The sequence below is a fragment of the Balaenoptera acutorostrata genome, chromosome 14 (assembly GCF_949987535.1).
Source record: "Balaenoptera acutorostrata chromosome 14, mBalAcu1.1, whole genome shotgun sequence".
In the NCBI taxonomy this organism is placed as follows: domain Eukaryota; kingdom Metazoa; phylum Chordata; class Mammalia; order Artiodactyla; family Balaenopteridae; genus Balaenoptera; species Balaenoptera acutorostrata.
Window position 1 is genome coordinate 53475626 of NC_080077.1, and position 15482 is coordinate 53491107.

The following is a 15482-nucleotide window of genomic DNA, read 5'->3' on the forward strand; positions in this document are numbered from 1 at the left end:
CAGGATTGTGCTCAGCCTGAAGTTACCATCCCCCAACTGGGTGGGGCCTTGGTTCCTGGTTTCGTTTTTTTTTGGCCGAGTGTAGGGATCGAACTGTGTCCCCTGCATTGGGAGCCCAGAGTCTTAACCACAGGACTGCCAGGAAAGTCCCCTTAGTTCCTGTAGAAGAACTCAAGGATATTGTTCTGTATATCTCTTGAGGAGGAACTAGGACCCAGCTTTAATCACCGCACTATTGTTTCTTGACTGCTTATCCTTTGTTTCTGCATTCCCTTACTTCCCTGATTAGAACTGTTTGAATCTTCCCTTTGGAACTCAGGAAAGGTCTTAGGGGCTGAATAAAGCCTATTTCCTACAAAGAAGAAATGAGGGATATGGAAAGGATTTGTGTCCCTGAGGGCCCCACAGGGTCCTGTTGGGTTTCAGTTATCTCTGACATACAACATTTTAAGATGTTACTAGAATTATGACTGATACCATTATACCAAGACACATCAGAATTCTAGGAATTTCATATAATTTCTAGAACATTTATATTAATAACATTTACCCATACAATATAATCTAAGAGGCTTTATCATCACTGATTTGACAATGTTCCTCGTGTAATTTAACACAAAATAAGCCTAATTAGTTAATATCTCTTTAACAAGGAGAGAAAACAAATCTCTCAAGGTGTTCCAGGGGCTTCTAGAAAACCTCAAAGTTATTTCTAGGTCAATAACCCTCATTTAGAATTCGATTTTTGGGAAGTTTGTCAAAAATATCAAAAAGGTTTTAAAACACTTAGTCAAATGGGATCATAGGTCACTGTTAAACAATATTTAATTACACCATCCAACCAAAGTGACAGAAGATTTCAAAGGCAAATACAGACTGTTACAATGGATTACTTAAAAAACAAAGAACCTTTTACAATCTGTTATCAAAGGCAAATCAATGGTTCAAGAAAACTTTGCCCTCAACAGATAGAACCAAATTCTAGCTTTGCACCAGCTTACTTTTCTTTTTTTTTTTTTTAAATTTTATTTATTTATTTATTTATTTATTTATTTTTGGCTGTGCTGGGTCTTCGGTTCGTGCGAGGGCTTTCTCTAGTTGTGGCAAGTGGGGGCCACTCTTCATCGCGGTGCGGGGACCGCTCTTCATCGCGGTGCGCGGGCCTTTCACTATCGCGGCCCCTCCCGTTGCGGGGCACAGGCTCCAGACGCGCAGGCTCAGCAGCTGTGGCTCACGGGCCCAGCTGCTCCGTGGCATGTGGGATCTTCCCAGACCAGGGCTCGAACCCGTGTCTCCTGCATTAGCAGGCAGATTCTCAACCACTGCGCCACCAGGGAAGCCCTGCACCAGCTTACTTTTGATATTAAAATTTATTCACTCAATTAAAATTATTCCAATCCCAACCATCTTGACTATGCATAACTCTCTTCTCAAGGTTCCTTTACCACAAACCTTCTATAACTCCCTTTTTTACACTCAGATTGTCCTGTGCTTCCCCCCTTTTTTTCTTTAATCTCACTTTAGGACAAAAATACTTTCTTTTAACAAAATGCATTTCCATTCTTTATACTTTTTTCTTCCTTGCATATAAAAATGTTTCTTTACTAATTTTAGTAGTTTTAATTACATACATTAATTAGAATTTTTAAACCTTAGAAGCATTAATTTCTAGTGAAAACTAATATGTGAGCAATTTTAAACTGTTTGTTATACTAGTATTTTTTTTTTTGGATTGGCAAACTTTATGAATACCTATGGTAGGGGAGTAAAATTTGCCACCCTAAAATATGTCTCTCTGGCATAATAATTTTAAATGCTGGTTATTTTCTGAGAAACCACAGACATGGGAAGGGCTCTGAAAACCAAGAAGGAGTTGCCCTTTTGTAAGAAACATTTACATTTATAAGAGAAATCTCCATTTGTAAGGGTGTCTCCCTCTCTGTGCCTGGAAGAAGAATATGACCAAATCTCTAGAAACTCTTATCAATGGAGAAGGCCCTAACTTTAATCTGCATCACAATCATCCTTGTTTACTGTGCTTTTCCTGGTAACCTCCCTTAACTGACTCTCCTCACTCTCACCATCCTCTTTTGTCTTTAGCTGAAGATGGTATTTAAGGTGAGGGCTTCAGCCATTTTGGTGACTTACTCAGTTTTCCTCGGCTTCTCCCATGTGTACGTGTTATTAAACTTTGAGTTTCTCCTATTAATCTGCCTCATGTCCATTTAATTCTTAGACCAGCCAGAAGAACCCAGAAGGGTAGAGGAAACTTTCTTCTTCCTCAACAATATCATAATTTCTCATAGCATTTTTTTTTCAATGTGGTATGAGACATTTCTAATTAACTTAAACATCTTTAGTTTTTCTGTAATAAGATGACAAAAGTAGTTAGACTTGTTTAGCAATTAATGTTTCAGTATTTTATCTTATTTGGAAATGACCTAGACATTCAATGAATTGCCATAATTTAACTTAACTTAGCAAACTAAAGTTTCATTTACCAAAAAGCTTTGGAGAAACTATTTTAATTAGATATACCATAAAATATAATTATTAAAGAGTTTGACTAAAAACTCTTATCCCATTTACATTTATTTAATTCACTTGTTTCCAACAATTTTTACCAATCTAGTGGATATGGAATGGTATCTCATTGTGCTTTTAATTTGTGCTTCTCTGATAACCCATGAGGTTGAGCATCTTTTTATTTGTTTATTAGCAACTTTTGTTTCCTCTACATCTGTTTTGCCCATTTTGGGGTTCTATTTTTATGTTTTCTGTTGGGCTATATTATGGGCTGAGTTTTGTCCCACTGAAAGATATATTCAAGTCCTAACCCCCAGTGCCAGTGAATGTGACCTTCTTTGGAAATAGGGTCTTCACAGATGTAATCAAGTTAAGATAAGATCATACTGGATTAGGGTGTGCCTTGAATCCAATATTTGGTGTCTTTATAAGAAAAAAGAGAGGGAGATTTGGATACAGAGACACAGAGGATGCACAAAGGGAGAAGGCCATGTGACTGAAACCAAGCATGACCCTGTGGGGCTCCTGGGCATGGAAGCCTTTCTATGTCCCATGTTCCTTGTTTGTAGGGAACAGGCTCCAGCCTCCATGACCTTCCCTGAGTCCCAAAGGGCTGATTCAAACAGTTGCCAATCAGGGAAGGGAGGGGATGCAGAGACAAGGGAGGAGCAGCCAAGAAACAATAATGCAGCCTTGAGACAGGATCCTGGTTCCCCCTCAAGGGATACACATGACAACATCTCTGAGCTCTTCTGCAGAACTAAAACCCCCAACAAATGGCAGATGTTAACTACTTGATGAAGCATTCTTCATTCCAGAGAGAAGGTCAGAGTTGGATAACCTCGAGAACCACAGAAGCTCATCAGGAGACCACCTGAGGCCAGATTAAAGGAATGCAGGCCCAACACACACCCTGATCCTTCTCAGCAACCCCGCCCTTGAAACACTGCTATAAAACTCCTCACCAAATCCCCCCTGGGTAGGGACACACAGTTTTGAGGGCCTGAGCCCACTGTATCCCCTTTGCCTGGTGAAGCAACAAAACTATTCTATTTCACCCAAAACTCTGTCTCCAAGATTCGATTCGTCACTGGTACACAGAGGCCGAGTTTTCGGCAACATGATGATTGAGGAAGAGATTGGAGAGATATAGTTACAATCTAAGGAATACCAGGAATTGATGGTAACCACCAAGAGCTAGGAGAGAAGCATGTAACATATTCTCCCTCAGAGCCACCAGAAGGAGCCAACTCTGCTGATATCTTGATTTCAGACATTTGCCCTCATGAACTGCAAGAGAACAAATTTCTGTTGTTTTAAGCTACCCAGTTTCTGGTAACTTGTTACAGCAGCCCTAGGAACTAAAACAGGCAGTTTCTTTTTTTCTATTATAAATTAATATAATAGAAAGATTATAAATTCAAGTTATAAATTTGTAGGAATTTATTACATATTCTGTGCTACAAATCTATATTGATTATGATGTTGCAAATATCTTCTCCTAGTTTGTGGCTGTCTTTTTACTTTCCTTATGGTGTCTTTTAATGAAAAGAACTTCTTATTTTTAACGTAGTTGTAGGGGAGGAGAAAACTTTTTGCTCTACTCTGTTATGTTGAGTGATTGGGACCCTGAAAATGAAACTGACAAAAGAGATTAAAAGGAGAAAAAACCCCAGAGTTTATTTATGCATGCAACATGTGTAAATAAATGTGAGAGAACTTAGTGATGACTATCTCAAAGGGGTGGTTAGAATTTGGGGCTTATATACCATGTTATCGAAGGGTGATAAATTGTGAAGAAGTGACAAGACAAAGGAAAAGGGCTTTGGCTTCTAGGGTTGGTAAATTGTGGGAGGGTAAATATATGGGGGAAACTAATAGAAGATAGGATTATTTTAGTAAGGTTTGTTATGCAGACTCAACTTCATGCAGTCTCTAGGGTGATGAGTGTCTCTGATGGTTCTCTTCTACCTGGAGAGAAGAGGGGGAAACCTTCATAAGAGGAAATTTATACTCTGCCTTTGGGCAGAAAGGGGGAGGGAAGAGAGCTTTTCTTGCATCTACTGTTTCTCAGTTGCCTTCAGCTCAAAATAATCCTTATGTCAAAGTGGGGTACTCTGATCTACTTCATAGTTAAGTCTATTATCTTATCATTAGTGATTAACACAGTTTGTTTTTTGCTTAAGAAATCCTTCCCAACCTTGAAGTCATGAAGGTGTTCTTTTATAATTTCTTCTCACAGTCCTAGGATTTTATCTTTCATATGTAAGTCTTTGTTCCGTTTGGAATTTTTTTTTTTTATGTATGGTGTGAGGCAAAGATTCAGTTTCATCTTTTTTCATAAGGATCACTAGTTATCTTAGCCTATTTTGTTGAATAGGTATTCTTTCATCAGTGATCTGAATGACATCTCTGTCACATGTTAAGTATTCATATATGTGTGTATGTGTTGCTGAGTTCTTCGTTATAGTCCATTGGTCCCTATACCAATGCTACATAATTTCAATATAACAGATTTGTGAAAAGTTTTGATATTTGGTGGGATGATTCCCTTCTCTGCTACATCACTACCTTATTTGACTTCTTCAATTTGAATTATTTTAGGAAGAATCAATAATACTGTGTTTTCCAAAAAAATGAACAAGACATACCTCTCATTTTATTTAGAGCTTCTTTAATGTTTCTCAGTAATTTTTACCTCTAAATGTAAAGGTTTTCTACAAATTTTATTAGATTTATTTCTAGGCACCATAAATTTGTAACCACTTTAAATAATATAATTTACACTTTGAAACTTTTTTATTGATGTATAACATATAGTAAAGTACATAAATATTAAGTATAAACTCAGTGACTTTGTACATATGTATTATCCCTGTAATCACCATACAGACCAAGATATAGAGCATTTCCAACACCAGAAGCCTCTGTCCTGCTGCTCCCAGTGAACGACCCCCAAAGATAACCTCTATTCTGACTTCTATTACTATACACCAGTTTTGACTTTACAAAGTTATATTTTCTAACTGCTTCTGTTACTGAACTCAGATTCGGTTGCTCACTCGAAAGCCAGTACTTGAGAGGCAGGTGTTGGTTGGAAAGGAAAGGTTGCTTTACTCAGGAGGCTGACAACCTGGGGTGAAAGTGAACTTGTGTCCCAAACCAACTCTGAAGATTCTGCTCAACCATGAAAGTTTTTAAAGGGAGAATCATTTGGGGAGGGGGTCAGAGTCTTCATTATCTTCCACTGTGTGCAGACTTTCATCTGATTGGTTGGTGGTGAGGTACCAGGATGGTGTTCCAGGAATCTTATGCTCAGCCTGAAGTTACCATCCGCCACCTGGGTGGGGGCCTTAGTTCCTACGGAAGAGCTCAAAGATATTATTATGTATATTCCTTGAGGAGGAACCAGGACACTGCATTATTGTTTCTTTTCTTTTTTTTTATTTTATAAATTTATTTTATTTTATTTATTTTTGGCTGCACTGGGTCTTCATTGCTGCACACGGGCTCTCTCTAGTTGCGGCGAGTGGGAGCTACTCTTCATTGTGGTGCATGGGCTTCTCATTGCAGTGGCTTCTCTTGTTGCGGAGCACACGCTCTAGGTGCGCACACTTCAGTAGTTGTGGCACGTGGGCTCAGTAGTTGTGGCTCACGGGCTCTAGAGCGCAAGCTCAGTAGTTGCGGCACATGGGCTTAGTTGCTCTGCGGCATGTAGGATCTTCCTGGACCAGGGCTCGAACCCGTGTCCCCTGCATTGGCAGGCAGATTCTTTACCACTGCACCCCCAGGGAAGTCCCATGCACTACTGTTTCCTGACTGCTCCTCCTTTGCTACTGCATTCCCTCCCTTCTCTGATTAGCAACTGTTTGAATCTGCCCTTTGGAATTCAGGGAAGATCAAGGAAGCTGAATGAAGCCTGTTTCTTACAAACAAGCAAGGGGGGTCATGGAAATAATTTATACCTGGGAGGCCCCACAGGGTCGTGCTCTGTTTCAGTCCCCCCTTTTCTTTGATTCTCCTCAATCTTGAGGAGGTGTTGGACAAGAATAGGAATAATATTTTGAATAAAGAGATAAAATCATAAACTTGTCAGAGGAGCTGAGTTTTAGGGGAACTCGGTTTCACTTCTTGCTAGTGTATAGCAATGCAATTGAGTTTGATATATTGAGATCTTATTGAGCCACCTCGCTCTGTTCTCATTTATTATATGTTGGTGGTTTTTTTCCGTACAGAGTTTGGGACTTTCTGTGGGGACAATCATATTATCTGTGTATGATAACAGTTGTGTCTCTTCCTTTTTAATCTTTGTACTTCTTAAATCCTTTTCTTGTCTCACTCTGTTGGTTAGGTGCTCTGGTACAATGTTGAACAAAAGCAGTCACAGTATCATTTTTCCTGATTCTAAAAGTAATGTTTATAATTTTATTTTTTACCATTAAAAGTGATATTTGCTAATGATTTTTGGCATATACTTTTTTTCAGGTTAAGAAGCACCCTTCTGTACTTATTTTACTATAGAATATTTTACATATTTTAATCATGAATGAATTTTGAAACTTATCAAATACCTTTTATTCATATATTGAGAAGATTATATGGTTTTTCTCCTTTAGTATGCTACTGTGATAAAGTGTATGTATAGACTTCCTAATGTTAAACCATTCTTGTATAAACCCAACTTGGTCATTAACAAAAATTCCATTATGAAATTTATATTTAAAGTGGGTTTCTTGCAGACAACATAGTTGAGTTGTGTCTTTTGGTCCACTCTGACACACTTATGAATTTTGTTTGCTAATATTTGGCTTAGGATTTATGTATCTATGGGCAAAATTAACCTTTTATCTTTCTTATACTATCTTCGTATAGCTTTAGAATCTCAATTATATCAAGAATTTTGCCTCTTTTTTCATACTCTGGAAGAATTTGTATAAGATTAGAATGACCTTGTTTCTTTAAAGTCTGGAAGGTTATATCTGTAAATGTCTTGGCATGTGTGTGTGTGTGTGTGTGTGTGTGTGTGCGCGCACGCACGCATGAGTGCATGAAGATTTTTATTTACTGATTCGATTTTTTTTTAAAATAGGACTATCCAGGCTTTCTATTTCTTGAATTAGTTTTAAGTTAAATTTTTGTCAATTATTTCATTGTGTGTATTTCCCAATTAAATGGCATAAAAATGTTCATAATTTTTAAAAATCTTTGAAAATTTATAATGTATTTGTTTACCTCCTTCTTCAGTTTTTTCTTTTTCTTGATTCATCTTGCTAGAGGCTGTCAATTTTAATAGTGTTTTTAAATATCCAACTTCTGGCTTTAAAAAATCTTACTGATTGTACCTTTGTTTTCTAGTTAATTTCTTTTTTCTTTATCATTTTCTTCCTTTTACTTTCTTTGAACTATTTAATTGTATTTTCCTAATTTCTTTAGCTAGATGCCTAGCTCAACAACTTTTACACTCTGTTACTTTCTAACAAGCAATGAAGAGTATACGTTTCCCTCTAAGGATTGCTTTAACTGAAACCCACAAGTATTTTCAATACCATTCTTTGGACCACAGTTGGGATTACTTATCTAGACTGATTTATGGCAAGTAAACTAAATTTTTTGAGTACTTACTAAGTATAAACCACTATGGTAATCACCTTAAGATATGAAAATCCTGCAGCAGATACTGTTTACTTTTTTCCTTCCACTCATAATGTAAAGTAAATCTATTGTATATTTTTGTCGTGACTCATTCCTTTGAAGTTGTGCAATTTTAATAGTGTTCTTTGTTATAAGGATGTTGGAGTCGTAGGATGATAAGACAATGTCAGTAGTAAGCAAGGAAACAAAGTGACCCAAACCATGAAACAATGAAGAGAAACAGTCTCAGCCCCAAAATATATACTTAAATACCAAGGATTATATCGGGGTAGGTGGCAGTTTTAAAAAAATAAATGTGCTTCTTATTTGTTCTCTACCCTAGCCTGAAAGAGAAGCCAAAAATTATAGTTTACTAGTAAAAGGAAAAGGAAAAATTCTTTGGCCAGTGGTATTCTCAGTTCTTTGAACCATGTGGTTTAGAAGATTCTAAAGGGCAGTCTTTCATGCTCTGAATCTATAATTTGTTCTAAGCTTCCATGAACACGTGCCTTGCCACCATTCATTTTCTGCTATCCCACAATTTCAACATCTATATTTGGGTGGATATTGTACAGGTAACTCGGAATCTTTTTTTTATTGTCTTAATGGCCAGGAAGAATGAAGGAGGATTGCACTGATTTATATATCATGTGTATTTTTAAATTTTTATTTTTATATTTTAATAAAAATTGTATGTATTTAAAGTATGCAACATGATTTTTTTTTAACATCTTTATTGGAGTATAATTGCTTTACTATGGTGTGTTAGTTTCTGCTTTATAACAAAGTGAATCAGCTATACATATACATATATCCCCATATCTCATCCCTCTTGCATCTCCCTGCCTCCCATCCTCCCTATCCCACCCCTCTAGGTGGTCACAAAGCACCGAGCTGATCTCCCTGTGCTATGCAGCTGCTTCCCACTAGCTACTGGTTTTACATTTGGTAGTGTATATATGTCCATGCCACTCTCTCACTTTGTGCCAGCTTACCCTTCCCCCTCCCTGTGTCCTCAAGTCCATTCTCTAGTAGGTCTGCGTCTTTATTCCCGTCCTGCCCCTAGGTTCTTCATGACCTTTTTTTTAAGATTCCATATATATGTGTTAGCATACGGTATTTGTTTTTCTCTTTCTGGCTTACTTCACTCTGTATGACAGATTCTAGGTCCATCCACCTCACTACAAATAACTCAATTTCGTTTCTTTTTATGGCTGAATAATATTCCATTGTATATATGTGCCACATCTTCTTTACCCATTCATTTGTCGACAGACACTTAGGTTGCTTCCATATTCTGGCTATTGTAAATAGAGTTGCAGTGAACACTGTGGTACATGACTCTTCTTGGATTATGGTTTTCTCAGGGTATATGCCCATTAGTGGGATTGCTGGGTTGTATGGTAGTTCTATTTTTAGTTTTTTAAGGAACCTCCATACTGTTCTCCATAGTGGCTGTATCAATTTACATTCCCACCAACAGTGCAAGAGGGTTCCCTTTTCTCCACACCTTCTCCAGCATTTATTGTTTGTAGATTTTTTTGATGATGGCTATTCTGACTGGTATGAGATGATATCTCATTGTAGTTTTGGTTTACATTTCTCTAATGATTAAAGATGTTGAGCATTCTTTCATGTGTTTGTTGGCAATCTGTATATCTTCTTTGGAGAAATGTCTATTTAGGTCTTCTGCCCATTTTTTGACTGGGTTTTTTGTTTTTTTGATATTGAGCTGCATGAGCTGCTTGTAAATTTTGGACATTAATCCTTTGTCAGTTGCTTCATTTGCAAATATTTTCTCCCATTCTGAGGGTTGTCTTTTCGTCTTGTTTATGGTTTCCTTTGCTGTGCAAAAGCTTTTAAGTTTCATCAACATGATGATTTGATACACATATACATAGTGAAATGATCACTATAGTTGAGCTAATTAGCGTATCACCTCCTCACATAGTCTTTTTGTATGTGTGATGAGAGCACCTGGAATCTATTCTCTCAGTAAATTTCCGTATTCAGTACACTATTATAAATTACCGTCATCATATGGTATATTATATCCCCATGACTTATTCATGTTACAGAACTGCAACTTTGTATCCTTTAACCAACATCTCCTCATTTCCCCCACCTCCCAACTCTGGGAACCATCAGTCTACTCTCTGCTTCTATGTATTTGACTTTTGTATTTTTAATTAATTATTTAATTTATTTATTTAGGCTGTGCCAGGTCTTAGTTGTGGCATGCAGGATCTTTAGTTGCGGCATGCAGACGTCTTAGTTGTGGCATGCGAACTCTTAGTTGCTGCATGTGTGCAGGATCTAGTTCCCTGACTAGGGGTCAAACTCGGGCCCCCTGCATCGGGAGCACAGAGTCTTACCCACTGGACCACCAGGGAAGTCCCTGCGTTTGACTTTTTTAGATTCCACATATCAGTGAGATCATGCAGTTTTTCCTTTCTGTGTCTGGCTTATTTCGCTTAGTATATTGTCCTCCAGGTTCATCCATGTTGTTGCAAATGGCAGGTATATTGGGTGTACTTATATTAGGTTGAACCACATGAGATTGCTGATATGTAACCATTTTTAACCTATAAAGATAGCAATTTCATATGGCTGAATTGTGTATATTTGGAGCTTGAATGGAAGCAAATCCTATGGCATGATTATGGAAACTCTCTTTTTTTCTAATGGAAAAATATTGGTGAAGATTAAAGAACCACCATAGGTAATTGTGTCATATGTTGGGAAACCTTAAAATTCAAGGCTACTAACTAATTCAATGTTGAACTTTTGATAAACTATTAGGATCTGATCAGGAAATAAGCCTTGGCTTTGAGTCTAAAGGGGGAAGATTGGTGGTGTTTCAAATGCTGGCACACTATTAAATGGGCTTTGTTTTCTTTTAAACAGCTAGGGGGAAAATGACCAACACAGGGAGTTGGGAGAGAGGACAGAAAGCATCGATGTCACAAAGAACCAAGTTAAATTCACTCATTCACTGTCAGGCAGTTTTAACTGTCATATGAAGAACTAAACCTGAATAATCTCAAACTCACATGTTCCAGAGTACAAACTTACAATGTTACTGCCATCTGTCCCCCAGATTAGTTTAGTTGTTGTGTTGTAGTATTCTCATCTTCAGGTGTCATGGGGTTCCAGTATCTGATCTTTTTTTGCACTCCCCTTGTGTGTGTACTGCACTAAAACACACATTCTTAGAAATTACAAATCTGATTTTTGCTATAATGAGTAAATGCTATCCCTAGCCTCCTTTTATATAGTACTTGAATCTGTTTCTTAACTCTGAAAATCAGGACCCAGAACTTTACATGTTGGTCAGTGAGTAGGGTATACTCAGATAATTTGAGAACAGGGTTAGAAACTGGGATTCATTGAGACAGATAATGATAGTTATCAACATAAAATGCACAAAATTGGCCATTGGTGGAAACAAAGCAGCCTAAGAACTTGGTTTCTAATGTGTGTTAGCAGATAGATGTATGACTTTGGACAAGTTATTTAATGTGACTATGTCTCAGTTTCCGGATCTCTAAAATGAAGACAATAATAGTGACTACCTCAAAAAATTACTGTGAGGATTAAAGATAATCTGTGCACAGGGCTGCAAGATTTAGCAAATGAAAATACAGAATGCCCAATGAAATTTCAATTTCAGATGAACCACAAATACTTTTTTAGTATAGGTATGTCTCAAATATTGTATGGGACATATGCCTTCAAATTTAACTGGGTGGCTTGTATTTTATCTGCCAACCCTACCTACGTAAACATGCTCATTATGGTGCCTGGCACAAATAACTAAAAGCAATTTCCCACGTCTCCAACAAGGATATTGTCCAAGTAGGAAGGCATCTCACAAATCTCATCCAGCAGACTGAACTGTCACTAATAATAAGATGAACTGTGGTATTACAACTGCCTGTTTACCTCTATCCCCTCCCAGTCTGTCAGCCCCCAGAGGGTGATAACCATGTTTTGTTTCCTTTCCCCACCCCACCATCTAGTATCTAGTCTAGTGTTCTGCGTGTAGCAGGGGCAGGATAAATGCGTATTTGTAGAAAGAAATTCAGGCAAGAGCCAGGTTAAAAGGTTGGCCATATCTTCAGCACTGGATGGCTGGTCAATACAAATCTTCCTGTCCAGTTAGTGAGAGAAGCTGGGGGCATGAGGCTGCCTATCAGGGTCCGTTGAGATCTTCCAGGTCACTTTACCTTGATTCTCTTTTCTCCCAGCAACTGATATCCTGAGGCTGTTCCTCAACTAGACTTTCCTGTTGGGAAATATATATGGTGGGCCATCCACACAAGTATTCCATTCTCGGCTGTAAACTTTCTCAAGACAAGTGAGTAAAGGGATGAACAGAAAACACCAAAAGTCTATAGAATGGTTATGAACGTGGATTCTAAAGCCAGATATCTTGGTTCTGATACTTATTAGCAGTGTGACCTTGGCCATGTCAGTTAACCTCCATGCCTCACTTTCCTTTACTGTAAAATGGGGATAATAGTATATCTCTCTTAAAGGATGGTGGTGAAGGTTAAATAAGTTAATATATGTAAAGTATTTAGAACAGTGCATGCCATGTGATAAGTAATATATATGTGTTAGCTAAAACGAAAAAAAAAAGGAAAGATGAGCTCTGGATCTTTGCTGACAGGTGGGGTATCTCTCTAACATCCTTCAATGAACTGGCCAATTTAATCATCCTTGTCTGTGGTCTTTCTATGAAAATATAAACTGTTCTCTTGTAAATGACCAACGCAGACCATTGTTAAAAGCCCTTACTCATTTATAGATTTTCTTCTTTCTTGACAGGAAATGATAATGCTTTTATCATTTGGCCTTTGACAAGTTATGGTGATAAGACGAGCATCCTGCAAGGGGGTAGGGGGTGGTGAGGGGAGGTGGGCTGTGATACTCTGAGGAGAAAGCTGTCCCTCTGTGCAAAGGTGCGCCCTTAGCCTGCATGCTCTCCAGCCAAGGATGCGGGCCAGGTGACCGAAACCACCTTCAAGGTGTTCCAGATCTTCCCAACGGCTCCTGTCACCGGCAGCGGCCACTGTGCATCAGTCTGCATTGCCACACATCTGTCTGGGCAGCAGGAGGGACAATGCGGAAACGTATTAACCAAGTCCCCTCTAAGCACACACACTTACCCATCTTTTCCTTTTGAGGAACTGACTCAAACCCTGTATGGAACTGCAAGAAGAATAGCCCAGGGCTGATGCGATGACCGTGGCTCTCCAAGTGTGGTGCCAGGCTCATCGTCAGTCTTAGCATCACTTGAGGACTTGGAAATGCACAGCCTAGGGTCCTGCTCCTGACCTACTAGGTCAGAAACTCTAGACTAGGGCCCAGCAATGTGTTTTAACAAGCCCTCCAGGTGATTCAGATGCTCGCTCATCTGCGAGCCACCAGCCTAGAGCTTCAGCAGCGCTCCCCATCTTTCTTTCCCTGTCTCCTCCTCTTCCCCCACCTTCGTACCCTCCCCTCCCTCCTGCCCTTCCTCCCCCTCCTCCTTCTCCTCTTCTTCCTTCTCCTTTCTCTTTCTCTCTCTCTCTCTCTCTCTCTCCACCTCTCTCTGTCTTCCCCCTTCCCTTTTTAAGAAAAAGGGACTGGCTAGGTCTTTCCAAGTTACGTGCACATGAGCCCAGTTGTCTCAGAGACCCTGGGAAGGGGATTTAACATTTTCTCTCCTTGGAGCTGAGGAATTGCAAAGTGCTTTTTTGACAGGTGGAAATTAGATAATCAGGCTTAGTAAACATGATTATAAGCCCAGCTGGCTTTACAAGCCTCACTCTTTTTAAGCACAAAATCCTAAGGGAAAGAAGCTGAATGATTTTACCCCTCGACACAGGGAGCTACCCTAGTCGGCTCCAACCTGAAGAACTTGAAAGGGCCTGAGGATGCACTGCTTTGCACTAGTGAGGCCTTTTCCCATTCTTCTTTAAGATTTAGAACATGGGATTTCCCCCAGGGACCTTAGGTGTTTTCAGCGTGGTCCTCTGACTCATGGGTTGGAATGAACCTATCATCTGGAATTCTCTGGAGAAAACCCCTGGAATCCACAAGGGCACATAAGCCTATGTCTGCCCTCACACTTCGGGACGGGGTAGAGGGTTGCTCCCATCAGCTGTCCCTCCAGAGGGCTTGATGTGGCAGAGAGAACTGAGCCCGAGAGATGTACATCCGCGGAGCTTGCAGCTCAGTCTTACAACATCTAGTCCCTGCTGCTGGGTTTATAGGTGAGTAGAAGGAGAAACAGAAAAGTTAAGGAAGTTCTTAAGATTACCCATCCTGTCAGTGGCTGAGTTTTTGGTTTTGTGTACAGAACAATTGTAATGAGGTAGAACTTCCCTACAATGTCGTTGTTACCAAGTCCAAGCTTGCTCTGCTCTCTGTATGACAGGCCAGTAAATCAGGAGACGAGGTGTCGAGGCAAGGAATAGCGACTTTATTCGGAAGGCCGACAGACCGAGAAGACGGCGGACTAGTGTACCCCAAATAAACCATCTTATTGGGGTCTGGGTGACAGGTTCTTTTATAGAACAGAGAGTGGGGGGAGGTGAGGAAGTAAAGTAAAAATGCCATTTATCTTGCAGAATAGGTGGGGCTGTGTTAATTTCTTCTTTTCTGCAACCATTCACAGGTGGGCAGGGTCAGAACGTCTCTCTGTGAGCTGAACAAAGGCACTATTTTTTTAAATTTTTTTTATTTTTTGGCACTTTAACAGTCAGGCAGAGGGCAGGGTTCTCTGTGGCAGGCCATTCTGTATGCTTATAGCTATAGACAGTAATTATAATAACAAAAGCGATGAAAAGCAAAGGTTAAAGTAAAAGAAACAGATCCAACATGGAGCCAGAATTGGCTCTTCCTTGTTACATTGTGTGTTAATGATTATCTAAAGCTGTGCTGTCCAATATAGTAGCTACTAGCCATGTGCGGTTATCTTCAATTAATTAAAATTAAAAATTCAGTTCCTCATTTGCACTTCCCACATTTCAAGTGCTCAATAGCTGCATTTGGCTAGTGGCTACCATACCAGCAAGTGCAAATATAGAATATTTCCATCACTGCTGAATGTTCTGCCCCTGTCTAAAGTGATCTATTGTTGGCAGATTATATGTTGACGCAAGTCATATCATTTGAATCGTTCACTTGCTTCCTGTGTCTCAAAGATATTGCCAAGAAAGAAGGGTAATGCCCAGATCTCATCCAGCAGACTGAACTAAAACAAAAGTGAGCTACTCTGAGATATTCTAGTTAGTTGCTTTCATGTCTGTTGTTTACATGTCATTGTTCAGTAA